At 52.3% G+C, this 26455-nt stretch overlaps 1 protein-coding gene across 5 annotated transcripts in view; it reads left to right on the plus strand.

Moving 5' to 3' along the window:
• The first annotated feature begins 3382 nt into the window (after positions 1–3382).
• TMEM51 (transmembrane protein 51) overlaps positions 3383–26455 on the plus strand; it is a 54310-nt gene continuing 31237 nt past the window's right edge. For 3 of the 5 annotated variants that reach the window (XM_042952107.1, XM_042952105.1, XM_042952104.1), the window contains exon 1: positions 3383–3637. The gene's annotated coding sequence lies outside the window, so the exon portion shown is untranslated. Of the gene's footprint in view, positions 3638–4738; positions 4824–26455 lie in introns of those variants that run through there. The other 2 variants (XM_042952106.1, XM_042952109.1) reach the window with 2 other exon arrangements.

Genomic DNA, 26455 nt, shown 5'->3' on the forward strand with positions numbered 1-26455 from the left:
TCTCAGGAGAAGAGATTGATGGTGGACAAAGGTAGGCGTCTACATCTGTCTACATGGCTGAGTTCGCAAGACCTGTTAGTTTCCTGTGGCTTCTGCAACAAACCACCACAAACTTCATGGCTTAGAACAACACGAGTTCATTATCGTACAATTCTAGAGGTCAGAAGTCCAAACTCTGTCTCGGTGGCTAAAAGTAAGGTGTCAGCAAAGCCGTGCTCCTTCTGGAAGGCCCAGGGGAGAATCCATCACTGACCTTTTCCACCTTCTAGGAGCTTCTAGCACATTCCTGGGCTCATAGTCCCTCCCAGGACACATCGCTCTGCCCTCTGCTTCCACCACTACATCTCTTTCTCTGACCCTCTTGCCTCCCTCTTCTAAGAACCCGTGACGACACCCAGTCCACCAGGATAATCCAGAATAATCACCCCGTGTCAAGGGCCTTAACTGAATCATATCTGCAAAATCCCTTTTACCATGTAAGGTAACGCCTCTGCATTCGAATGGACATTTGAATATGAATGTCTTTGGGCAGCCCTGATCCTTCCTGTCCCCTGGAATTCCTAGCCTAGTGGTTAACACCAAGCACATACATCAGTACGAATCCTGGTCCTCCCACTTGTTAGCAGATGGAGGTGTGTAATTTCTCTGAGTCTCAGTTAGCCTGGCCTGAAACACCAAAATAATAGAATTTCCCTTCTAAGGCTGTTCTGAGGATTAAACAATACAATGTTCCAGAACTCTTGAAACATAGTGCTCAGTAAATGGGAATCATCGTCTTCCCCCACTGCCTGTTATGGTCACGGCTAACAGAATTTCCACCGTTCGAGATTTACTTCTTTGGCTCTTTCCCCAAGGACATATCTTGGGCCCTTGTCAGTCAAGTCTGGCTCTTCAATAAGACCCAGCGAACCAGAGAAGAATCAGAGAAACTCACCGTGTAGAGGGAAAGGGCTGCGAAGGGTAGGATGATAAGGAGAGACGTGGCAAAAAAAAAACAAAAACAAAAAAAAACCCACAAAAAAAACTTTGCCAGTTTCTAGTTTTGCCTGTGGCTCTGCTTTGGATGGGAATCTCTCCAGCCTCTCCCCAGATTAGCCGGGGTGAGCTGCCTAAAAGGAACACTCTGAGGATGATTTGCTGAGATAGACCTGCCCGGTTAGGTTTGCAGCAGAGCTGGGTGGCTCTGGAGTAGGATCCAGGCGTGGAAAAGTACTGACGCCCTTGGCCTGCAGGTAGGAGCTGCAGCCGCTGTCTGAAATGATTGTCCCCAGTCCAGGCCTCTCCAAAGTCGGTCTTGCAGAGTGAAATGAAAGCCAGATTCTGGGTCTTATCTGAAAGTGGGACTGTTTCCCATCAACCATTTGGAGACTGGAAGTTTCCCAAATTCACGGTCCAAACTTGGTGATGGAATATACAGCTCTCCGATGTGAGCTTGTCAGCACAGGCACCTGCCTACACAGAGAGTTCTCCCCATTCAATAAAATAATGTGACTATTTGGGGCTCTCATTCATCCCCCCAAAAAATTAATTGAGCGCCTGCCGAGGGCCAGGAGAAGTGGGCGGGACACAGCGGTCCCTATCCTCAAGGAGAGCAGGAGGCAGGCTTGTAAAGAGTTATGTCACCGTGCAGAGTGTGACAGAAGCGACTTCTTTTCCTGAAGGACAGACAGGAGAAGCAGGGAACCTCGTCTCAAGGGGGAGAGTGCGTGCACAGTGACAAAGAGTTCTCCCAAAGCAGGGAGAGCGCGGGCTTTGGAGCCCACGAGCTGGGATCTAACTCCTGATACTTCCCAGCTGTGTGGTCTTGGGCAATTGGTGACCTCACCTTTCAGAGCCTCAGCTTTCTCTTCTATAAAATGGGTGTAACCCAAAAGTATCTCTGAGGTTGTTAAAAGGATTAAGTGGGCTGGGCAGTGAGTAGCTGCCTGGCAACAGGTCCATAGTGAGGATGTGAGAGATAGTTGTTACTGTCATACTCATGGAGACGCATCACTGTTTCCCTAAATGCTTTCCTCACCCCCAAATCACAAGACAGCCCCAAATATGCCTATTTGTGGACACGAGGGTCCTGTTCCACGGCGACTGTTCAAGTTAAAAGGCAACAATGGGGGAAAAAAATACCCACATGGGACAACATAGGTATACACACGTTTGGATGATGCCCACCCATGAACTTGGCAGTTTGGAAGTGAACTCCATTGGATTCCACCAGGGTGTCTAATTTCATCCCGGACACAGCCGATTCCCAATAGGAGGCGCCTTCTGTCCTCAGGGATAGTCTCTGATACCCGGCCAGCTGCCTATTGGCTTTTCTCAGGGTTTGAACTTCAAAGAACTGAACCGAGAAGGAGACCCCGGCCTGTCCTCTCTTGGAATTCAAACAACCTAAGATTGGGAGAGGAGGCGGCTTCCCTTCTCCCCCTGTGTTCAGAATCCAGCTTCTTTTGCGGTCTGGCTGAGATCAATTTGGGCGCCGCACAGGTTCCAGGGCAAACCTCCAGGTGCGGGGGGCAGAGGCGCCCTCGCCAGCTCGGGCTTACCCTCCCCAGAGCCAGGTCTCAGGCAGCGGTTCTGAGGCGCTAAACAGAGGTGGGCCGCCGCCCGCATCCCGGTGGTCGGGACGACGACAGCCCGTGTTCCACCAGGAAAGTTCTCAGGAAAGCTGGGAACGAGCACCGGGCAGGCGAAATTCTCCGGCCAGGGCGCCCGCACCCCGTATGCAGGCGCGGGCTCCCCGAAGGGGCTCCACCCGGGGCCGGGCCACCGGGAACCCGCAGGGGGTGCTCAGGGGACCCGGGAGGGGTGGGCAACCGGGCGGAGGGCAGGAGCCGACTCGCTTTTTAAAAACCTGCTTCCTTCTTCCCCGACTCCACCCATCAGTCACCTCGCAAACCACCGGCCCAGGGCGGTGCGGGCGGGCCCCGGCGCCCCGAACACGCCCTAGGGTGGAGAGGGAGGCGGCAGCCTCCCCGGGAAGTGGGGGTCGAGGCCGGCGCACCGGGCGGCCAGGTGAGTGTCCCGCCAGGTAGAGGCGCGGCAGGCGGGTCCGCAGGGCGGTACCAGCCTCCGGGGCGGGGGAGTCTCCCAGCGCTACTTAACCCTTAACTAACCTGGACTCCCGGCCCGAGTCACCCTCCCCCCCTCCCACCCCCACGTACCGTTCCGCGGCCCGGGGTTGGGGAGGTCTGGACCCTGCTCCCTCCCCCCATCCCTGCTTCGCCAACTCCTAGCGGCAGGGGGCGGGGGAGGACTTGGCCTAGCGTCCCCGCCCGGCACTCCCCCAGCCCACCCGAGGACGTGGGTGCCGCCGGCCCGGGGGTGGCGCGGAGGGCAGGGCGGGAGGGTCGACCGGTGGGCGGCGCCTCTCCAGGCCCGAGGCCGCTCGGGGCCGGCGCCGCCCTCGGCCTCTCGCCGTCCCTCCCTCCTGCACGCCGGCGCCTCGAGGCTGCGCTTCCTGCGTCCCCATCCCGGTCCCGGCGCGGGCGGTGCGCCCTCTCCGCCACCGCCTCGCTGGGTCGGGACTCCCCGAGCCCTGGGATCACAGCGCCCCGGAAGAGGCAACCCGAGGGGACGGGGTCGTGGAGCCCCCGGTCCCCGGTAGTGCGACCGTGACCGAGCTGGCCCCGCAGCCGCCCGGGTGAGTCTGCGCCGCCGCGCCTTCCGCTCCGCGGCGCCCGGCGGAGTGAGTGTTGGCTCCCCGCCCGGCCGGGGAGGGAGTCGAGGGCAGTCTGGGTCTGTCTGTCCGTCCGTCCGTCCGTCCGGGAGCTTCCTGTCCCGGGTCTGCGGCCGGGAGGACTCGGAACCCGCAGTCGCCGGAGCCGCGCCCCAGCGGTGCGGGACCCCCCGCCTCCCGGCATCGCGCTGGCCTCGGCCGGGGGAAGGCGGCCGGCCTCCGGGGCTCCCCGTGGGCGGGGACAGGTGCCCTCCGCCTGGCGGGTTTCGAACCCTTGGCCTCCCCCAAGAGGCACCTTCCACCCGTGCTTAGAGCCGAGCTTCCCAGGAAGTCCCCGGAAACCACCCTGGCGCTGCCCGATGGACCCCCCTTCTCCCATCCCTAACTTTTGTGGAAATCGAGGCTTTTCAGGGATTTCGATTGGAGTGTGTGTTTCACGTACTAGAAAAAAAAAAAAAAAAACGGTGAGAAATCGGGCGCGAGCTAAGTGGGGTGAAACTCAGTTTCTTCGCTGTTCAATGCGCATGACAGGCCCCTGGGCTGAGGCGGGGGCACTCGTGCCTGGCACACAGCAGGTACTTGCCTGCCGTCCAACCCAGATCTTTTGTCTGCTTCCTGACGGGAGACGTGTGGCCTGGGAGCGCCAAGTCTGGTTGACAGGGATGGTCACCTAGAGAAAGCAAGCTTTCCGTAACCGAGAGGTGGGGGGACAGGGAACCTGGATGTCCTTACGGTTCCCCGGCCGGTCGCTGCCGTGCGGCACCTGTGCACTCTCGGTTGAGCTTGGGTGGCCCCCGGCCAGATCCCTCCAGGCCGCGCGGGTGGTCCGGGCCCTGGGAACCCAGGAGCCGCGGGAGCGGCGGGGGCGGGGCCCGGGTGGGCGGGGCCGCGGCGGCGGGGGCGGGGCCGGGGTCAGCCCAGAAGTGCCACTGGAGAGGGGTTACCCTGCAGGGCTGGATTTTGGTTTTCGTTCTGCGTGGTTTGTTTGGAGCATAGCTTCTCTAGTTGAAAGGTCGGCTCTGGGACCTGTGAACGGCTTTTGCGCTTTGGAGACTTGTCACACGAGGATCTCGTCCTAAGTTTATAGGAAGACGTGGAATTGGGAAGGAGCCCCTTTCCCTCCAAACACTTCCTCTGCAGCCTGCCAGAGGTACTGCCCAACTGGGAGAAAAGGCAGAAGAGAGAGGAAGGGGAGGAGGCTGGCGGTGTATCTGCTCCTCAGGAGGTTCTGTCCAGGGGTTGGGTGATTGGGACCTCCTGGGAGCTGCGCGAGGGCCAGGCCTGCCCCAGGGATGCAGGGCCCAGGGGCCTTAAAAGCTCCCAGCCTCGTGACTGGTAAATGCCAAGCATTGCTGGGAGGCGGTGATATACAGTCAGGCCCCAGCACTGGCTCACTGTGTGTGACCTGCCTCACCGAGCCTCGGTTTCTTCATCTGTACTCTGGGAATGATGCCCTCCTAAGTGGGACCTTCATGCCTAGCCCCTAGCAAGTATTCTGTAGGAAATGATGTCACAGGGCTTAGAGGAGAACAAGAGACAGAAAAGAACTCGGGCTGAGGTGTGCCAGGAGGTCCTGCTAAAAAAAGAATGTTGGAATATTGAACAGTGTATCAGTCCCCCAGGGAGAGGGAGGAAGGGTGTCTGGGTTGATGGAACAGCATAAGCAAAGGCCCAGAGGTGCGGGGGTAATGGGGCGTGCTGGGCCTGGAGGGCTGTGCTCAGGCAGTGGCAGGCAGGTTTGTGGGAAGGTGGAGAAAGTCAAGGGAACGGAGCGGCTGGAATGAGCTAGACTGAATAGGCAGGGGGCTGGTCGTTACAGATGGGACTTTCTCACGTGAGCGCCTTGGAGTCATCCAACAGCTGGTGACAGAGTGCCTTCCGTGGCCCAGGCACTGTTCTAGGTGCTCGGTATGGATCACTGAGCAAGAAAGACGCAAGGGAGTCATTGGAGCCCGTTGATATGCAAGGAAGATAACTCTGGCTGTGTGAAGTCACATGAGAGTTTGGGGAAGGCTGCTGGGGGCAGGGGGTGGGAGGAGGCGGACCTCTAGGCTGGGGGCAGTGGGAATGAAGCAGGGGGTGCTGGAGTGGAGACCCACACAGGAGGCGGAGATTAACACACGGTCTTAACACGTGCCCGCTGGTCAAGGGTGACGTTTGTGGATTTGGTGTGGGGTCCAAGCTGCCAGCCTGTCTTCTACCAGAGAGAGCGGGCGAGTGCCCGGGACCTTGGCAGGGTCCAAGCGCCCGTCCTCCCCGCCCCCCCACCCCCCCCACCCGTGGCTTCCCCGCTCCCTGGCTCCAGGAGGCACAAGACCCAGGAGCTTCTGTGTGAAGAATGGCAAAGCTGGAGGCTGAGCCAGGAGCCCGCCTCCTGGGCAACCTGCCTCTTTCAGGGCTCCTGTTTTTCGGGTCATGGTTCTGGTAAATGTTCTCTCCCTCCGTGGGCCTGGCAGTAAAACCCTGCAGAGCCCCAGGGCTGGACGAGGCTGAAGCATGAAGGGCTTTGGCTCTGGGCCTCTCTTCCCCGGGGCTCCAAATCAAGGGGGAATTTGAGGGACCGAGCAGAGTTTTCTCCCTAGGCACTAGGAAAGTTCCAGAATGTGGTGAAGGGTCTGCTTCTGGCTCCGGGCTTTTGCTTTCACTTTGGTTGTGAAGCTTGGATGGGTCATTCTCGCCACTGGCAGCTGTAAGAGAACCTTCCGTGTTGGATGGAAGTTACCCTTTGCTTGGAGAGGGACCACACTGTCTTTCACCTGCCACAGGAGGACCCTAGAATGTTTTGGGTGCAAGCGACCACGCTCATTTGATGAGTAAAACTCAGAGTGGGGAGGAATGCCTGGGGGGCTCAGTCAGTTAAGAGTCCAACTCTTGATTTCGGCTCAGGTCGTGATCTCACAGTTCAGTTCGTGAGTTCGAGCCCCACATCGGGCTCCATGCTACTTGGGATTCTCTCTCTCTCTCCATTTCTCTCTCCCGTGCATGCTCGCTCTCTCTCTCGCTCTCTCTCTCTCTCCAAATAAATAATAAAAGACTTAAAAAAAAAAAAAAAAAACTCAGAGAGGGGAAGGGCACGCAGCAGCAGAACTGGGACGGAAACCCACCTGACCGCTCTAGGGTCGTCTGCGTTCTCCCAGGAGGTCTGACCGCAATCAGGTCAGAGACTTGTTTTAGAGCCCAGTTTAGCACAGGTTTGGTGGTTTCTCAGGATGTCTGTCTTGCTTCATATAGAGTCTCGCTTCTCCCCAGCCTGGACAGGTGGCCCGCTTGGCCTGTTAACAGTTTTTGTTCTCCTTCTCTTGGATCGAGCCCTTGGCACACTGGCTGCCTCTCCTGGGAGCTCTGGCTCCCCAAAGAAACAGGTTGCTTGTTCGGGTTTCCCTGTTTCAGCCCAGACTGCCCCAAGACCCTGGCCAGAGGCAGCCCTCCCAGGGGCCGTGCTGAGCTCTCCCACTAGCTGTGGCCTCAGACTGATTCTTGACTCCTCCCTCCCCTCAGTCCCAACCCTTATCTCCAGAGGCCGATTGGCTCTGCCTTCCATCCAGAGTTGTTTACTTGGGCTGAGCTGCCAACAGTCCCCTTATTCTCTCTTGCCCTAGATTTATCAGCCTTTGCAGCCCTTAAACCTGAATGCCTGGCTCTTAGAATATCGGAGCCAGAGGGGACTTCAGCCGTCAGAAAGTCTAGTCTGTTTCTTTTACAAGTGGGGAAACTGAGACCCAGGGAAGGGAAGGTGCTTGCTTGAGTTCAGAGCTAGGACTATGACCCAAGTTTCCTGATTTTGGCCCGAATGATTTCCAGGATGGTTCTTGAAAAACAAAACAAACAAACAGAAACAAGACAGTAAAGTCAGAGGACCCCGTCTCCAGAAGCCGCTTTCTCTCTCTGCTCCACCCTGGCAGGTGTTCTTGGAGGCCACCACCGTGACCTGTCTAGGACGAGCAAATGCTGAGGGCCCTGGAAGACGGGGGAGGAGGATGCATAACAAGGAGTAGATACCTTGACAATTTCAAGTAGATACCTTGACAATTTCAAACCCCCCCCACCCCATGGTAATGCCAGGGGGTAAGCCAGTGATGAAGCTTTTTGCTGCCCCTGTAAAAGTTCCCTACAAGGTACCGCAGGATGGACAGGCTTTTAAAGTTGTTTTCTCCCCCGGAGTGCAAGGGAAGTACATGCCCCTGGTAGAAAACCTGGACGGAAAACCTCGCCATATGCTGGCAACCACTGTTGATATTTTGGTGTTCATGCAGATTGTTTGTTTGCTTGCCTGCTTGCACTGCTGTTTAATATCCTGGCTTTTCAGTTGATCATCATGACAGGTATTTTCCCCAGTGAGAGTTTTTCCCCACCGGTTCTAACCCGCCAGTCTCCCATGCTTCTGCTAGCTGGTGGCCTGAAGGTACTCAGGAGGCCAGCCTTTTGTGGCTCTGTCAGAACACTCCAGCAACCAAAATCTTGTAACGCTATGCAACTTCTCCACCACCGTGGGATTTCAGGGGGCCATGTCTCTGCACCGCCATGGTGTTTGGGAAAGGGCTCTGTTTACAAAATCGAAAGCAAAAATCTCTTCTTAGGGAGCCTCTTAGAAATGGAGGAGGTTAGCCATCCGGGCGGGATGGGTGTGATCCAAAGATTATAGGGAGGAAGGTGAAAGCTTTGTTTCCTCTGTTTCCTGTGATTTTTTTTTTTTTTTTTCCCTGTGTTCGGTTTTAACCCAGCCAGGTACTCTCACCCGCTCTTACCACCCCTTGCCCTGAATCTTCCCAGGATTAGGCCCTGGGGTGGCAAGTGCGGGTCCCTGGGAAAATCAAGACTGTATTTGGTTTGCCTGCCTCTTGGACAGCAAGTATTTCAATGGCAAACATGAGCAGAGAATTTGGTACCCACTCAGGTGACCCAGGTTGGCCACTTCACCTTTGGGACTGGTTCTCCCGGCAGCTCTCGGACTCTTAACAGGATCACAGCTTTGTTAATGCCCTATAAATTGCCAATACTAGAAATGATCCGGGAGATCCCTTAGGCTGATGCCTACAGACTGCGGGCGGCAACTAAGTGGGGTTTAAAATCAGTTACGTAGGGGTGCCTGGGTGGCTCGGTCGGTTGAGCTTCTGGCTTTGGCTCAGGTCATGATCTCAAGGTCCACAAGTGGGAGCCCCGCGTCGGGCTCTGTGCTGACAGCTCGGAGCCTGGAGCCTGCTTCGGATTCTGTGTCTCCTTCTCTGTCTGCCCCTCTCTCGCTCGCACTCTGTCTCTCTCTCTCTCTCAAAAGTCAACAAACATGAAAAACAAATTTTTTTAATAAAAAAAATAAAAAATAACTAAGATCAGTTACGTAGTTTTCCACTAGCTTTCTAAAAGTGAAACAGAAGAAAGCAGACCAGAAAAGAAAGTGCATCCCCTGTCCTGAGAAGTATTCTTTAGTAAGACTGTCACGTCAGGTGACAGTATGTGGACAAGCACTGAGTCACCAGATAAATATATTTCCAGCTGCGTGGTCAGAACCTTGGGCAGAGATGCTGCCGTCCATTGGGTTTCTTTTTTAATTGAGGTACAGATAACATACAACATTATACGAGTTGCGGGTATACGACACAGTGATTTGACCTTTGTGTGTGTCGCAAAATGATCAACACGGCCAAATTACCATCTGTCACCTGCCGAAGTTCGTACAGTGTTATTGACTGTATTCCCCATGCCGTACGTTACACCCCCGGTGACTTATTTATTTTGTGACCTTATCGATTTTACGGGAAGTACAAACTTCCCCCACCTGACTGCTCTCTCCCCTGTAGCCACCACCGCTCTGGTCTGTGTATCCATGAGCCTGGGGTTTGTTTTGTTTTGTTTTCTTTGTTTTGTTTTTTAGATTCCACACATTTGTGAAATCAGGTGGTATTTGTCTTTCTCTAACTTATTTCACTTTGCCTAATACTCTCGAGGTGGACACGTGTTGTCGCGAATGGCAAGGTTTCATTCTTTCTTAGGGCCGAGTAGTATTCATTTGTATGTATCAATGAATATATGTACATAAAATACATACATACATATAAATGAATATATGCATCGCATCTTCTCTATCTGCCCACCCTCGGATGGACCCTTAGGTTGTTTCCATGTCTTGGCTGTTGCGAATAATACTGCAGCGAACATATGGGTGCATGTATGTTTTCAAATTAGTGCTGTTTTCTTTGTATACAATACCCGGCAGTGAAATTGCTGGATCGTAGGGTTGTTCTAGGTTTCATTTTTGAGGAACCTCCATACTGTCTTCCACAGCGGCCGCACCAACTTACGTTCCCATCGACGGTGCGCGAGGATTCCCTTTTTCCTCCACATCCTTGCCAGCGTTTATGACTTCTCATCTTTTTGATGACGGCCATTCTGACAGATGTGACGTGATATCTCGTGGCGGTTTTGACTCGCATTTCCTGATGGTGAGTGACGTTGAGCTTCTTTTCATGTGTCCGTTGGCCATCTGGATGTCTTCTTTGGAAAAGGGTCTTGGATCGGCTGCTCATTTGTTCATCAGATTCGTTGGGGGTTTCTTTTGTTATTGAGCTGTATGGGCTCTTTATATATTTTGGATATTCACCTCTATTCAGATAGATGGTTTGCAAATGTCGTCTCCCACTCGGGAGGTTTTCTTTTCGTTTTGTGGATGGTTTTCCGTGCCGTGCGAAAGCTTTCGGTTTGCCATATGCCAATTGTTTGTTTTTGCTTTTGTTTTCTCTGCCTTTGGAGTCAGATCCAAAAAGACATCGCTTAAACCAATGTCAGGGAGCTTACTGCTTCCGTTTTCTCCTAGGAGTTTTGTGGATTCAGGTCTTACATTCAAGTCTTTAATCCATTGTGAGTTAATTTGTGTATATGCTGTAACAGCCCACTGCTTTTTATACTGTGATCCCGGGGACCTTGGAATTCTTTGGACGGGTCCCAGAAACAGTCAGGGATAGAGCTGAGTGGTGGGAGGCAGGGCCAGCTGGAAGGAAGCCGCTTACTAATGTTCCAGATATCAGGGGTATGAAAGATTCCTTTAAAAAAGTTCTCTGCCTTTGAAAACAAAATGAAACAGCAAGCTGGAAACCACTGCTTACCTAGCCACCTCAATCCTTAGAATTGAGAATTCTCACGCAGATCTCTCTAAAAAAAAGTCATTTTGGAAGCGAGACTCATTCATCTGACTGATATTTATTGCGTTCTTTCTACAGGCCAGGGATTCTGGATTTGGGCAGAACATGGTCCATAAGGGAGACATGGTCCCTGCTCTCCTGGAGCTTACTCCTTATTGGGGAGGAATGAGGAGTCTGTAAAGTAGGACACAAATCAATGAAATAACAAACCAATAATCATATACTCACAGAACTAAAATCTTTATCAGCCCCTCACTTCCTGTAGGACCAAGACCAGGCTAAGCCCCTTACCTTTCAAAGCTCTGAAGACTGTACTCTTTTGAATACTGGACTCCTTAGCGTTCAGACTCAGTTTACCTTGCTAGACCTGTTGCCACTTCCCCAACCCTCCCCCCACCAACAGATGGGCAGTAAGGAACTAGAACCACTTCCTATCTCCACCTTCCTCCTACACCCCCACCCATGAACTTCGATGGGTTTTCTCTTTCTATTCCTTCTGCTTTTCTGCCTAGATCATCCTCTGTCCAAGAACAAAAGTCCTCAAAAAACAAAAACAAAAAAAACCTCAAACTCTCTTTATTTGGGAATTATTTTATTTCATTTTATTTTAAAGTTAGGGGTTTTTTTAATTTTTTTTAATGTTTATTTTTGAGAGAGAGAGAGAGAGAGAGAGAGAGAGAGAAAGACAGAGCATGAGCAGGGGAGGGGCACAGAGAGAGGGAGACACAGAACCCACAGAGCCCAAAGCAGAGCTCAAACTCACAAACCACAAGATCATGACCTGAGCCAAAATCTGACGCCGAACCAACTGAGCCACCCAGGCGCCCCTTATTTTGGAATAATTTTAGATTTGTAAAAAAACTCACAAAAATAGTATAGTTTTCCTATATCCTAGTTTCCCTACATTCCTATGTTCCTATTTCCTATATCCTCACTCGGCTTCCCCTGGTGTTAGTATCTTACATAAATAACATGGTGTATATCACAAAACTAAGAAATTCACATTACTACTAGCAAAATGGGTTTATGGCAAGAAAGTTTCATACGTGCTGTGATATAGTTGTCAGCACAGCAGGTGAGAGCATGAAAATGAAGGAGGAGGAGGAGGAGGAGGAGGAGGAGGAGGAAGAGGGGAGGAGAAGAACCACGAGGAGAAGGAGGAGGGGGAGGGAGAGGAAGAGGAGGGGGAGAATGAGAAGAACAATGAGAAGGAGGAAGAGGGGGAGGAGAAGAGTGAGGAGGAGGAGAGGGAGGAGGAGGAGGGGAGGAGGAAAAGGAGGGGGAGAGGGAGAAGGGCGATGAGGAGGAAGGGGAGGGGGGAGGAGGGGGAGGAGGAGAAGTGCCCTTGGCTCATAAGCACGTGGAAAAAAACAAAAAAAACCAACAGTCAACCCCATTGTAGTAAAGAAAATACCACTTAAAACAATATCATCTTTCACATATGAAAGTTGAAATGTTCTGAACGCTTCAAAATTTTAGCTTAAAAAAGGAATGCTAATCTTTGACGAGCTCATGGTGGGCAGGAGGACTGTCTGAAATGTGTGTCAAAGCCTTAAAAAAAACCCAGCAGTTTCAATACTAGGATTTTATTCAGAGGAAACATGACTGTTTAAGGAGTTCGTTTCAATACTGATTTTCTTTTAAGTGTATTTACTTTCTAGAGAGACAGAGACAGAGGAGCGTGAGCGGGGGAGGGGCACAGAGCAAAGGAGAGAGAGAATCCCAAGCAGGCTCCATGCTGTCCACACAGAGCCCGGTGTGGGGCTTGAACCCATGAACCTCGAGATCATGACCCGGGCCGAAATCAAGAGACAGACACTTAACCTGCGGAGCTGCCCAGTTTCACCCTAATACTGTTATTTTTAAAAATAGCAATAAAATTAGAAACCAGCTATGTGTCTGGCAATAGGAGATTGGTTGGTTATGTAAATTATGAGTCCTCCATGTTCTGGAATATTCCTCAACCACTAAAAGTTATGGTTTAGATGAATACTGATGATGTGCAAAATTGTCCATTATTTACCAACATTTTAAAAGTTGGGGTGCCTGGGTGGCTCAGTCAGTTAAGCGTCCGACTTCGGCTCAGGTCATGATCTTGTGGTTTGTGAGTTCGAGCCCCGTGTCGGGCTCTGTGCTGACACCTCGGAGCCTGGGGTCTGCTTCCAGTTCTGTGTCTCCCTTTCTCTCTGCCCCTCCCCTGTTCACACCCTGTCTTCCAATAATAAATAAATGTTAAAAAAAAAAAAGTTAGGTCACCAAGCCCTGTTGCAGCCAGATCTCATTTTTGTCAAAAGACAAAAAGGAAAAAGAAAAAGGTATGTTTGCTTACAAAACACACAAAGTCTGAACACCACCGTAGGTACTGTCAGTCGTTATGGATGGTGGGGTCACTGGTGATGTTGACTTCCTTTCTGCTAATCTAGATTTATTAATGTTTGCTCACTAAAGAAGCATGGTTTTTCTAATAAGAGAAAAAATGTTTTCTTTTTAAAAAAACAATCTCCTAGGGTTGCAGTGGGTTCCCCGAGGGTTCCTACGAGGTGAGGTGTTAGTGAATTACAGAGGGCTGGCGCGGACCGGCCCCTGGCCCAGGCGGGTCTTGGATGATTTCAACCTTGAGCGTCTGCTTCCTGCTTCCCAGACTTAAAAAGCTGCGACAGGTGCCTTGTGGACACCCGGCGGCTCTCTCATCTGCAGCGGGGAAAACGACCGGTTCCAGGCTGTGTTTCTGCCCCCCCCCCCCCACATTCGCAGGTTGAAGCCCTACTCCCAGTGTGGCGGTATTAGGAGACGGGGCCCTGGGTGATACTTAGCTGTTAGTTGAGGTCTTGAGAGTAGGTCTATCGTGATGGGATTAGTGCCCTGAAGAGGAGAGGGGCGCCTGGGTGGCTCAGCCTGTTAAGCGTCTGACGTCTGCTCAGGTCATGATCCCGCGGTTTGCGGGTTCGAGCCCCACGTGGGTTCCTTGCTGTCAGCGTAGAGCCCACTTCGGATCCTGTGTCCCCCTCTCTCTGCCCCTCCCCCACTTGCGCTCTCTGTCTCTCTCAAGAGAAATAAATAGATAGATAAAACTTTGAAAAAAAAAATCTAAGAAACAAATAGAATCAGAGTGTGACGCCTTTGGAGTCCGGCTTCTTTTACGGAGTGTCGTGCTTTGAGGTTCCTGCACGTTGAGTTACCCCATCCTACGGATGTGGCAAATGTTTGTCTGTTTATCCCCTCACCTGCTGAACAATATCTGGGTTGTTTCCAGTTTGGGGTGGTGATGACTAAGGCCGCTATAAACGTTCTCGCGCAGGTTTTACTGTGCAGGTACGTTTTTCATTTCTCTCGCGCAAATACCAAGGAGTGGGGGTTGCCCGCTGTGTCTGGTGAGTGGATCTTTAGATGAAGTGGCCAAACTTAAAAGTTTCATGCTGAGGACCCAGGGAGGGGAGGGTGGAAGGGAGTAGTAGACTCTGGCCGAGCTCCTACTGTGTGCCCCTCACAGAGGCAAGAGCTTCACACACGTGGCCTCGCGTGGTCCCCAGCACAGCCGAGCGAAATACGGGCTCTGGCTGCCCCTTTACAGACGACCCTCAGAAAAGGTGATTACATGTGCTTCGATCTGATCAACAGAGATCTACTCTCTTTGTATTTGGAGGGGGTTTGTGGTAGGAGGCCGTTTAGCCTCCACTCTATGTCTCCCTCCACGTTCCAGCTTTGTTCTAGCATTTACACATCTTCATCACCCCCTGCCTGGTGCAGAGCTGATGGGGCTGAGTGCACAGCCCTTGAACTTCCATAAGAAGGTTCTTCCCAGTTCCTCCTGCCAGCACCCCGCTGGGTAGGGACCTAATGAAATATGAATAATCCCTCAATCTGGAACCATAATGACCTGTGTTGAAGGAGAAACAGGAAAAACAGTGTCACCCCTCCTTGAGTGATGTTTTGCCTTTCCCCCCTCCCACGTGGGTCTTCCTCTGCCAGGAAATAAGTTGACCTCTCCCCCATGGTGATCTGTCCCTGCCCCGTGTCACAGAAATGGCAGTCACAACAGGTTGTGTCTAGTTCTTAACTTAAAAGAACTTTTTACTGGCTCTTTTCAATTAGAAAATTAACTGATTAGAAAAAAAATTTTACACACAGTAAAAAAAAAAAAAAAAAAAAAACCTCAAATGTCGTAAAAGGGATAGCCAAAGGAAAAATGTAAACCTCCCGCTCATCTCAGACCCCCAGTGCCTTTCCTCAGAGATAGCCACGGCTCGCGGGTTTCTTGTATATGCTTCCAGAAATTCTCTGTGGGTATAAGATGCTTTTAAGTGTTGCTTTTAGATATTCACGTGTTAAGAGTTGTCAGGATCGTTCTGACATTGTTGGGACCTTTTAAACATGTAATCACTCATATCAAGGTCCTCAGATTGCCTTTGAGGACCCACCAGCCATCTGAAATCTTATGGCAAACCGTCTGCCTCTGCATTTTTCTCTGGGGCGTCAGTAGCTTTCATGAGGGTCTGTACACACACACACACACACACACACACACACACACACACGAAGAAACATGGCTTACCCAAAAAAGCATGCTGAGCGGGTACGAGAGAAGCAAGCTTTTACTGATAGAAAGTAGTTAAATGTGTAATTAGCTGGGGGGCGGATACAAGCTCCAAATTTCTGGATCACTGGTGCCTCGTTGTGTGGATGGAAGCTGATGGAACCTCCGATTGGACAGTTTCGTCCCGGGCTAAGGGGGAACTGTGCCTGGCTGAGCCAGAGCCGTGAAGTTCACGGAGTTCTTCAGCCCTGCGTGTTTCTACTGACTCATTGCCTGTGGGGAAGTGTGCTGGCAGCTTTAGAACAACACGCGTATGCTCTTGCCCCGGATGGAGTTATCCATTTACTGGGAACTTCTCACAGGAGGACACACATTTGCTTCCTACGAGAGGATTTCAGGCTGAGAAACATTCAAAAAGATTTTAGGGAAATTCCTGGCAGCCAGAGCCACGTCTGGTTGATGATGAGTGTCAGGAACGTTTTGGGGAAATGTCCTTCGTGGGGTCAGTACTCTTGATGGAGTTGCGGGGTGGCCCCGAAGGAGGCAGATCCTGGGTCAGCTGCAGGGAGGGAGGGTCTGACCTTACAAGGCGTTTCCAACGTTAGTATAAAGTTGTGACAGGCACCAGCCTAAGCGTTTTGCGGGTAGTGACTCGTCACTCGCAAATCACCCTCGCAAGAGTTCAGTGGCCTGGGGAAACTGAGGCAGGAGTAGGCTAGCTACTGTGCAAACAGCCTCACATCTCAAAGGCTCAAGGCAGTCGGGTCACAATGTAGCCTGCTGGGTGGGGAGGGTGGGGACTTCGGGGACATAGTCATTCAGAGACCCAGGCTCCTTCCGTCTTCAGTGTGCTTGGATTCCAAGGGCTTGGTGAGGTAATAACACCACCCACTAGCTGTGGAGACGGGTGTTCAACCCAGGGAGTCTGGCTCCAGAGTCTGTGTTCTTAACTACCACACTCTAGTGAGAAACGAGAGCACTGCTGTTTAGCTCGATGCACCTGCTGTGTCAACTCAGAACTGGCAGGTAGGGAGACACGCTGGTGTTCTGGAGAACATTGGCACCTCGTTGCAAGGGATCAAGCTTTTCTTTCTAAGGAGTGAGATGGGTAAACCTCACAGACGTTTTTACCTCGTCTTCTGCACATGAAGATGAAAGCATTTGCCCCCCCAAATGTCTGCACCCCAAATAAACATGTATCGGCTACGTTGCTGCCTGGGACGCGGGTCTTTCCGCCACAGACATCATCCCTGCAGAGCCGAGTGCCCCAAATTGCTGCTTGTTGTAGGGAGGAGGTTTCGCTAAATTTCAGCGCCCTAGTTCACACGTGTTTCCCCAGTTGAAGTGCCTTCTTGTGGAAACAACCCAAACGTCCCACATGAAGGCCTGGACGAGACCGTGTGGTACGTCCACGCACGGGAATGCCACGTGGCTATAAAACGTGGTGGTGATGGGGACCTTGAGCATCATGGAAAGACAACTCTAATCTAATACTGTAAAAAAGCAGAGTATAAAGGCGGTGAATTTTTTAGCTTTAAAAAAGACACAAAGGGGGTAAAAATCTGGATAGCGACCATTTCTAAATTTCCTATAGAGAAACATGTATTATTTTGTATTAAAATTACAGATTTACGTGCAAGCACTGGCCCTCAGGACCTCAGTGACTTGGGCACCGGCCGAATTTCTCCTAATGAGGAGGACGGTTTTAGGATTTTGTGAGGATTGAATGATCTATGTGGAAAAAGTACCAAACACACAGTAAATGCGCAATACGTTTCTAGATTCTGCTATTGTCGTTATCACTTTTAAAAAAATCTTTCCATTCTAGGGGCGCCTCGGCAGCTCAGTCCGTTCAGGGTCCCACTCGTGGTTTCGGCTCAGGTCACGATCTCACGGTTTGTGAGTTCGAACCCCTCGCTGGGCTCTGCGCTGACAGGGATGAGCCTGCTTGGGATTTCTCTCTCTCCCCCTCTCTGCCCCTCCCCTGCTCGCACTCTCTCTCTCAAAATAAATAAATAAACTTAAAACATTTTTGAAATCTTTCCATTCCGATAAACTCACTCCAAATCCAAAGGAACCATTTCCAGTAGCCTGGGGCCGGCCGGGGGAGGGGGGCTTTGTTGCAACAGGCCTGGGGGTGCGGACCTGGGAGCGGGCCAGTCTACACCCCCTTCCCTCCCGCCGGCCTCTGCTGCAGGGCAGGGTAAAGCCGGGTGCCTGAGATCCTGCTTCTAAGTGGAGACCAGGGGCCGCACTGGCTGACGTCTGGTTTCTGTCTCCTGCACAGAGAGATAAGTCAGTGGCTACAAGCATGGGTTCTGGGTCAGACTCCCTGGATTCCACATCGATTAAATGGGGAGACTAGTGACGCCACCTTTGGAGGGTTGGGGTGAGGGTGATATGGCGATTAGCACAATGTCTCAATAAATGCCAACGTTCGCGGGCATAAGGGGAGGCCTCGGAAATTCACACAACGTAAAATTACATGAGTAACATGATACCATATACATTTCCAGAACCTTTTCATCATCCCCGGCAGAAACGGAGGAGGAAGGCTTTTTAAGTGCCTACACGCGTGAGTGGTTCTTCAACCTTAGCACGTGTCAGAAGCTCCCCAGAATTTTCTGATGCAGTAGGTCTGGAGGGCTGGGACCCAAGAACTTGCATTTCTAACAGGCTCCCAGGGGCGCTGATGCCGGAGGTCCAGGACCACACTTGGAGAACCACTGCCCGAGGTGGAAAGGTCTGCGGGCAAGTGTGGGTGACGACCTCGTTTGGGCTGAACCTAGAACACTGGGCCACTGCGACCTGTGGAATTGGGGATTTATGATAAGAATTAGATCTTACACGGCCATGGCTGGGGAGGGGGGGGTCAGAAGTGAAAGTGACACAGGAGCTGAGGGCCCCGGATGTCCAGCCACCAAGGTGAGACCACAGGGACGCTTGTGGAGAAGGCTGTGGGCGGCTGTTGCCAGTGGGTGCCCAGCAGGTGTCCAGTGACAGGCCTGGGGACACTGTCGGTCAGTGGGACCCGCAGTCAGAGGGAAGAGCTGGGCACGGATCAGACAGCAGGACCGGCTCAAACCGGCTGGGCCGCGTGGCGCCCGCCCATCTGGGCGTCTTCCCCGCGAGTGGAGTTTCCTCCCAGATCTCCTACAAATTCCTCTCTTGGCCACTTCTAACCTTGAGCCAAGAGGGAGGGGGATTCTGGGGACAGCAGTTGCAGCTTAACCGAGTTGACACAGTCTAAGCTGCCGTAACAGATCAATCAGCCTTTGCCACGGGGCTGCCTCCCTGAGCCCACCGGGGGTTTGTCGGGGGCTCGGCTGTGGGCTCCCCAGCTCTCCCTGCAGGACCTCTGGCTGCTACAGTTGTGGCCCACCCCAGCGATGCTCTGCTCAGATCATCAATCAGCAGGATCAGAACTCCCCATGGGGCGCCTGGGTGGCTCAGTCGTTAAGCGTCCAACTTCGGCTCAGGTCGTGATCTCACGATTCGTGGGTTCAAGCCCCACGGCGGGCTCCGTGCTGACAGCTCAGAGCCTGGAGCCCGCTTCGGATGCTGTGTCTCCCCCTCTCTCTGCCCCTCCCCCACTCACACCCTGTCCCTCTCTGTCTCCCTCTCACTCTGTCAAAAAAAAAAAAAAAAAAATTAAAAAAAATTTTTAAAAAGATATACTACCCAACTATGATAATCAAAACAGTACGGTACTGGCACAAAAATAAACACAAAGAGCAATAGAACAGAATAGAGAGCCCAGAAATAAATGCACACACTTTTATGTTCCATCTATGTCAAAGGTGGCAAATGGTGTTGGGAAAACGGGACGGCTACATGCCAAAGAATGAAACTGGACCACTTTCTTACACCCTGCACAAAACTTGAGGCGCCTGGGTGGCTCAGCTGGTTGAGCATCTGACTTCGGCTCGGGTCGTGATCTCACAGGTCGTGAGTTCAAGCCCGGCGTCGGGCTCCGTGCTGACAGCACGGAGCCTGCTTGGGGTTCTGTCTCTTTCCTTCTCTCTCTGTCCCTCCTGCACTCCCTCTCTTAAAATAAGTAAATAAACTTGAGAAAAATAAAAAGCTTCTGCATAACAAAGAAAACCATCAACAAAACAAAAAGACAACCTACTGAATGGGGGAAGACATTTGCAAATGACATATCTGAGTAAGGGTTCGTATCCAAAATATATAAAGAACTTACACAACTCAACACCAAAAAACCAAGGAATCCAATTTAAAAATGGGCAGAGGACACGACTAGACATTTTTCCAAAGAAGACATACAGATGGCCAACAGACCAGGAAAATACGCTCACCACCACTCATCATCAGGGAAATGCAAATCAAAACAATAATGAGATATCACCTCACACCTGTCAGAATGGCTAAAATCAAAAACGCAATACATAACAAGTGTTGGTGAGGATGTGGGGGAAAAAGGAGCCTTCATGCCCTGTTGCTGGGAATGCAAACTGGTGCAGCCACTGTGGAAAACAGTATGGAGGCTCCTCAAAAAATTAAAGATCGAATTACCACGTGATCTGGTAATTCTGCTACTGGGTATTTACCCAAAGAAAATGACAACACTTATTCAAAAGGGTATGTGCACCCCTATGTTTATTGTGGCATTATTTACCAAAGTCAAGATAGGGAAGCAAGTAAGTGGGTAAAGAAGGTGTGGTGTATATATAGAATGGAACATTACTCAGCCGTGAAAAGAATGAAATATCGCCATTTGCAGCAACATGGATGGATCTAGAGAGTATACAATAGACAAAGTCAAATGCCACATGATGTCAGTCATGTGTGCAACTTAAGAAACAAAACGAATAAAGAAAAAAAGAGACAAGCCAAGAAACAGACTTTTAACTACAGAGAACAAACCGATGGTTCCCAGAGGGGAGGTTGGGCGGGGGCGCGATGGGGGAAATAGGTGAAGGGAATTAATTAAGAGCACGCTTGTTCATGATGAGCACTGAGTAATGTGCAGACTTGTTGAATCGCTATGTTGTACACTTGAAATGAATTTAACACCGTATGTTAATTATACTTGTTTTGTTTTTTTTTAATTTTCTTCAAAAAGCAGTTGCTTATTTCTTCATTGGGCAAATTTCGCAAATTCCATCTTTTTTTAAAGTTTATTTATTTATTTATTTTGAGAGAGAGAGAGAGACAGTGCAAGCAGGAGAGGGGCAGAGAGAGAGGGAGAGAGAATCCCAAGCAGGCTCTGCACTGTCAGCACAGAGCCCGATGCGGGGCTCGATCCCACAAACCGTGAGATCATGACCTGAGCTGAAACCGAGAGTCAGACGCTTAACCGCCTGAGCCACCCAGGCGTCCCTAAAATTCCATCTTTACACCAAAATGGTTCCATCAAGATCATTCCAACCTCCAGGCCTGTTTCATCTCAAAACTCTTTCTTAAATCTGGAATCTCTGAAGCTTTCTTGGAGCATTTCCATAACCGTCTTTCCTTTTCGTGTCTGTCGTTCTGACATTCGGTGAATTTTTGGGGTCCGCGCCACAGAATGAACTACTTTTCCGAGAAAGCAAGCTGGAAGATTTTGCAATGTCTGCTGCTCCTCCGCGGATCAAAGCAATGCCTCGTGGGCCAGGCTGCTTGATAAAAGGACCCTTGGCTTTGAAATAGGCTTTTAAAGAAGCCGTTATTCCCAAAGCAAGCATGAGCACCCAAATGGAAAACAGAGGGTTTTTGCGTTTCAGCTGCTACGAGGGTAGAAAAGGAGGGATGGTCAGGTCCCAGTGGGGGGCTCTCTTCCTGACCTGCAGACAGATGCTTTCTTGCTGTGTCTTCACGTGGCCTTTTCTTGGTACATGTGTGTGGAGAGAGAGAGAGAGAGAGAGCGCAGGCTATCTAGAGTCTCTTCTTACGAGGGCACGAATCCCATCAGACCGAGGCCTCACTCTCATGACCTCATCTAACCCGATCTCCTCCCCAAAGCCCCATCTCCAAATACCATCACATTGGAGGTTAGGGCTTCAACACATGGATTTAAATTCAGTCCTTAAGGGTGCCCTAGTGTCTTCTTAGTTGCTCAGGCTAAAATCATTGGCCCCCTCACCCCAACTCTCTCTCCCCAATCAAATCAATAATAAGCTCATCTCCATTTGTTAGCTTTGCCCTGGGCTGGGGCAGTACCTTCCTAACTGGCTCCCTGCTGCCCCTCTGCCTTGCCCACCTTCTGAGGTTATTTCTGCCTCAGGGCCTTTGCACTCCCCGCTGTCCCCACCTGAGACTCCTCCCACCTTCCCATTCTGCTGTGCTACTGCCTTGTTGGTCGCAGCTGAACTGTTACCTTCTCTGAGAGGCCTTCCTCCATCACCTTATCTAAAGAACCACCTTCACCTTGATGCTGATTTTTTCTTCTTTCTTTTCTGAACAACTCATCCCATCCCTTACGTTGTTTCTCTCTCAGTAGAAGACGGGCTTCCTGGAAACGGGCCTTTGTCTTGCTCATTCCTGTGTCTGGCACCCAGTGTTGCCCAGGGAACATTTGTTGAATGAATGAAGTCAGCAGAGAGTCTTTGAGATTTTGTGATGTGTACCGTTCCGGGGCTCAGTGTGAGAAGAGTCCCAGAGAAAGGTAAAAATGCCCAGAGGCCATGATAAGACCAACTCAGGTTTGAAGCCCTGCCTGCTTAACTTCAAATGCAGGTACAGAAAGTAGCATGAAAGTTACACCCTCAAGACCCCCCTGAGTGGCCAGGATCGGGAGGCTCATACACGTGACCTGCGTGGACGAGGCTCGAGAAGAAGACAGCTACTTCTCGCTGGCCATGCGAGGAAGCTTCCCAGAGAAAGGGCGTGAGAGCTGGGTGTGGAAGGAGGTTAGGCCTTCACGGTCAGCGGGGGGAGGGGAGAAAGCCAAGGCAGGGAGACCAGACAGCATGCAGAGGGCAGAGCGCAGGGCCATGTGACCAGAGGGGGGACATCAGGACCGTTTCCCTCCCTTGGACACGTCCCTGACATTGCCCTGATCTTTCTCCTGGGAGAAAGCACGTTTTTATTCACCCTATATTGTTGTTCATTGTTGTGTTCATTGATTGTCCGTCCCTGGTGCCAGGGCCCCCCCCTGCCCCAAGCAGGTGCCCAGGGAACACTGACATAGGAAGGAATGTTGAATGGGGTGGTCCAGACGCTCCTGTAAGAGCTGGACTTTGTCCTGTGGGCGGTGAGGGACTCCTCTGAAGCCACACAGGGGCTGGAGGGATGTCCCGGCTGGACGTGGGGACTGAGAAAGCCTTGGAGAAGTGGGTGATCGTAATTATCACACTGAACCATGCCTGGGAAGTAGAGGAGAGCCGGCTGGGGGCCAAAGAAAGGCTTTGGGAAGGGAGAAGGAACGAGGCTGGGACCCACTGCACGGGGCAGTGGACAGGAGTTACAAATGCACGTGTCTGAAAGGGGGCAGCGGGGCTGTTGAGGAGAGAGTCTAGCCAGGTATGAGGCAGCAGGGAGTGGCGGGGATCGTGGCAAAGTAGAAGGCAGGCCCCTTCCGCAGGACGCAGCTCTGACTCAGCACCAGCTTCTTGCTACCTGTGAGGATTGGGGCCAGGGTTTCCAGATTTTCAAGTTCTGTGTAGGAGATCACCCATGGCTGTCAGTACTGGTCACCATTCCGTGTTCCGTAAATAACCTTTCACAGGCCGAGTAAGATACATCCACGGGCCAGATCCAGCCCTCAGGCTGCCAGGTGGGGACCTGGAGGTGTGCGTGTTTGGGGCGGTGGGGGGGGGGAGGGGTGGAGTAAAGAGGGGAGAGAATGCCCGCGGTCACTGAGATTTCCAGACCAGGTCGCCGGGACAATAGTGAGCTCTTGCACCGTGATCAGGAAGGACAAAGGAAAGGGGTGGGCAGAGTGGAAGACGCTGAAGTGATGCGGGTGGTCTTATGACAAAAGGGGACACAGCCTGACAAAAACAGCTCATCCTGGGGAAAGGCAGTGCGTTTGAGACCGGAGGGAGGGCCTGTTTGTGGCCACCTGGTAACCAGTATGGACGTGGTCTCTCTGGGACCCTCTGTGCTTCTGCAAGGATTTTATACTGGTTTGGGAGTTTTGTTTTCATGTGTGTTTTATGTTTCCGTCTTTGTTTTTTCTTTTAAGATTGCCTGATTTGGCCCCTGGCTGGAGGCAAATGTGAGAACGTTGGTGTTAGAGCCTTAGAGACAGGGTTCAAGTCCTGGCCCAGCCACCTGCTGTTGGGGACCTGGGGCAGAGTCCCTCCAGGCCCCACTTTCCTGGGTCTCTGTCATCTCCTGGGTCTCTGGTGGATGTCTCCTTCCTGTCACTTGGGGATGACGGGTTGGGCGGGGGCATCCGTAGGCCCCCTCCCCGGTGCTCATCCCCCACTCGTGACGGATGAGATTGCTGTCTTCTGGCTCTCCTCCCTCCAGAGTGGCCCCCGCCTTCTCTTCTGAAATGAGGGACACAGACGGGACAAACCCAGGGTCCTTCCTGGTTCCACTTATCCCGCCTGGGCCTCGTGGTCCCCACCGCAGAGGTCTCCTTGAAATCTGAATGCGCTTTGGCCGGAGGTGGGAAACAGAGGCAGAATCTCCCTCAGCCACCTAAACGCCACAGCATGCCCTAAACAGTCCAGAAGAATCTCCTTTCCCCATGGACAGGCTTCCAGCCATGTGGGGAGGGGTCCTAAGAAACAGTTACCAGCCACCTCCCTGGTCAGGGATGCCACAGGTTTGTGATCACATCTGTTAAGTACTTACTAGGGGCCAGGCATCAGGTTCCCTGGTGTATCCGGCTTGCCTGTTTTACTTAAGCCCCACAACAGCGCACTAAGGTGGGTTCTATTACGATGTCCACTTTACAGAGGACGAAACTGAGGCTCAGTGCAGTGAAGTTGCTTGCTCCCCACCCCCCACTCACGTTGCAGCCCCGGGCCTCCCTGGCTGGCGGGAGACCCGTTACTCAGCCGCACAGAGCTCAGCAAATGGGTACCTCAGGGACATCTTGGAGAAGCTGCGTTACAGCTGAGACAGAAAGAAGGCGAACGCGGCCGGAGGCAAAGAGGCTGTCCAGCCAGACGCGTGAGAGAGCTGTGTCCCCTGTCCCTGGGTCGTATGGGTTGGGGAACGTTTCTTGGTTGTCAGGAAATGCATTCCCAGCCCCACAGCGGAGGCAAGGTGAAGTCCTGGTGCAACGTCGGCAACAACCGTGTGACGGATGCCCGGCCTGACGTTACACGCTCTGCCCACTCGAGCTCGTGCCCTCCTTCTGCCAGTTGCGTTAGGGAAGCCCTAATTTTATGATACCCTTTTTACAGCTCACCTGAAATAGCTAGTTCAAGTTCATCCAGCCAGGAAGGGGTGTTAGCTGGGCGTTGAACCCGGGGCCTCCTAAGTCCAGAGCCACACGAGGCCCCTCTGGCTGGCACTCCCGGGCAGAGGCAGGAGCCAGTCTTGGCGGGGGAATAAATCCGCCCCTAGTCCTCCCTGGCCTCCTTCCGTTCGGTGGCTCTTCCAGAAAGCTTCAACTGCCCTTCCTTCCACCCCACTGGTCTCTGCACCCTCGTGCCCGGCTGACTTCCCAGGCTCTGCCTGGCTCCACGCTCGGGATGAGGGTTTCAAGGCTTTGGCGAGCATCGGGACCACTTAGGCAGCGTGCTAAAAGCAGATCCTGGGCCCCACCCCAGGTTCTGATTCCGTGAAGCCTGTAAACGGAGCCCCAGAACCTGCTCGCTTAGCGGACGTCACCCTACCTCTGCAAGGTTGGGGGCGCAGGGGACTTCAGGGAACGGCGGGCCTCATGTTCCCGTTCCCTCTGCTTCTTGACCCCCTTCTGCCGCGCAGCCAACCTCTGCCGCTCCCTGTTGTACATCTGGGACTGTTTCGAACTTCCTCCGGTACCATGAGGTAGCCCTGCTAAGCATCCCCATTTTACACACGAGGGGAGCGAGGCTCCCCTGGATCTAATCATCACTGACTCTAACCACCTTGCTTTACTGCCTGGGCTAAATGGGCATGGGGGGGAGGGGGGTGGTCCCTGAGGGCCCCTGGTCGGGTTTAGAGGAAGGGCCGTGAATGATGGGGCTTGATCAACGCCTTCAATCCGTAGACCATAGGGAGAGAAGCCACGAGACTCGGTTAAAGCCTCGGTACCCAGAATATTCCTGGTGCCTTCTCCCTGGGCTTTTGAGCCCTGGTGTGAACGGCTGACATCATCAGTCAGAGCACACCGTCCAGAGTCGGTTCAGCTTTCAAAGCCAAATGTGAATCAAAATGAGGAACGATCCCTGGTTTGGAAAACGGATTCCTCTGTGATCCCGAGCAGGTCCCGTCACCTCCGGGGGCCTCCCGCCTGGAGAGGGGGCTGAAGGGAGAGGAAGGCAGGGAATCCTACCCGCGCTGGTCTGGCGTAGCACCTGGGGAGAGGGTTAAGATAAATTCTTCTACCTGTGCCCCCAGCAACCCCGCTCCTGGGGATCGATCGCGAGAAGGGCCCACGCAAAGACTCCTATGCAAATGTTCATGGGTGGCTTTCGGCATAACAGCCCAGGTGTCCTTCCGCAGGGGAACAGGTCAACTGTGATGCTGTTGCTCAGCAAGAGAAAGAACAAAACAGACCACACATACCGGCAGCTCCGCGGAGGCGCGCGAGGAGGCAGACGTAGATCACGTGCTGTAGGAGTCCGTTGGGAGAAGCTTCTAGCACGGGCTCAGTGAACCCATCATGGCAGAAAGCAGATCAGCGGCCGCCTGGATGGGGACGGTGGGGGTTCACTGGCTGAAGGCACCACACAGGGCACTCTGGCCAGTGGTTACACGTATACACGTATACAGTTGTCGAAACTCAAGTTACGCACTAAGATCTATGCCTTTTACTATATATAAATTCTGCCTTAGGCAAACAAATAAACAAATGAGCAAGCAGCTGCCTCCGCCCCAGCCCCAACAACTCTGAGTCAGCAGGTCTTGGGAGGGGACCCAAGGGCATCTGCATTTCAATCAGTAGCACAGCGTTGCCCCCCAACCTGGGATGGGCACCCCCAGACTCTAACTGCAAAAGTCTCTTCTGGCCAAGACAGTTGAGTCTTTGAAGACGTCAAGCACTTACTGTTAGTCTGGGGTTTTTTT

This window comes from Panthera leo, chromosome C1 (assembly GCF_018350215.1).
Source record: "Panthera leo isolate Ple1 chromosome C1, P.leo_Ple1_pat1.1, whole genome shotgun sequence".
Classification (NCBI taxonomy): domain Eukaryota; kingdom Metazoa; phylum Chordata; class Mammalia; order Carnivora; family Felidae; genus Panthera; species Panthera leo.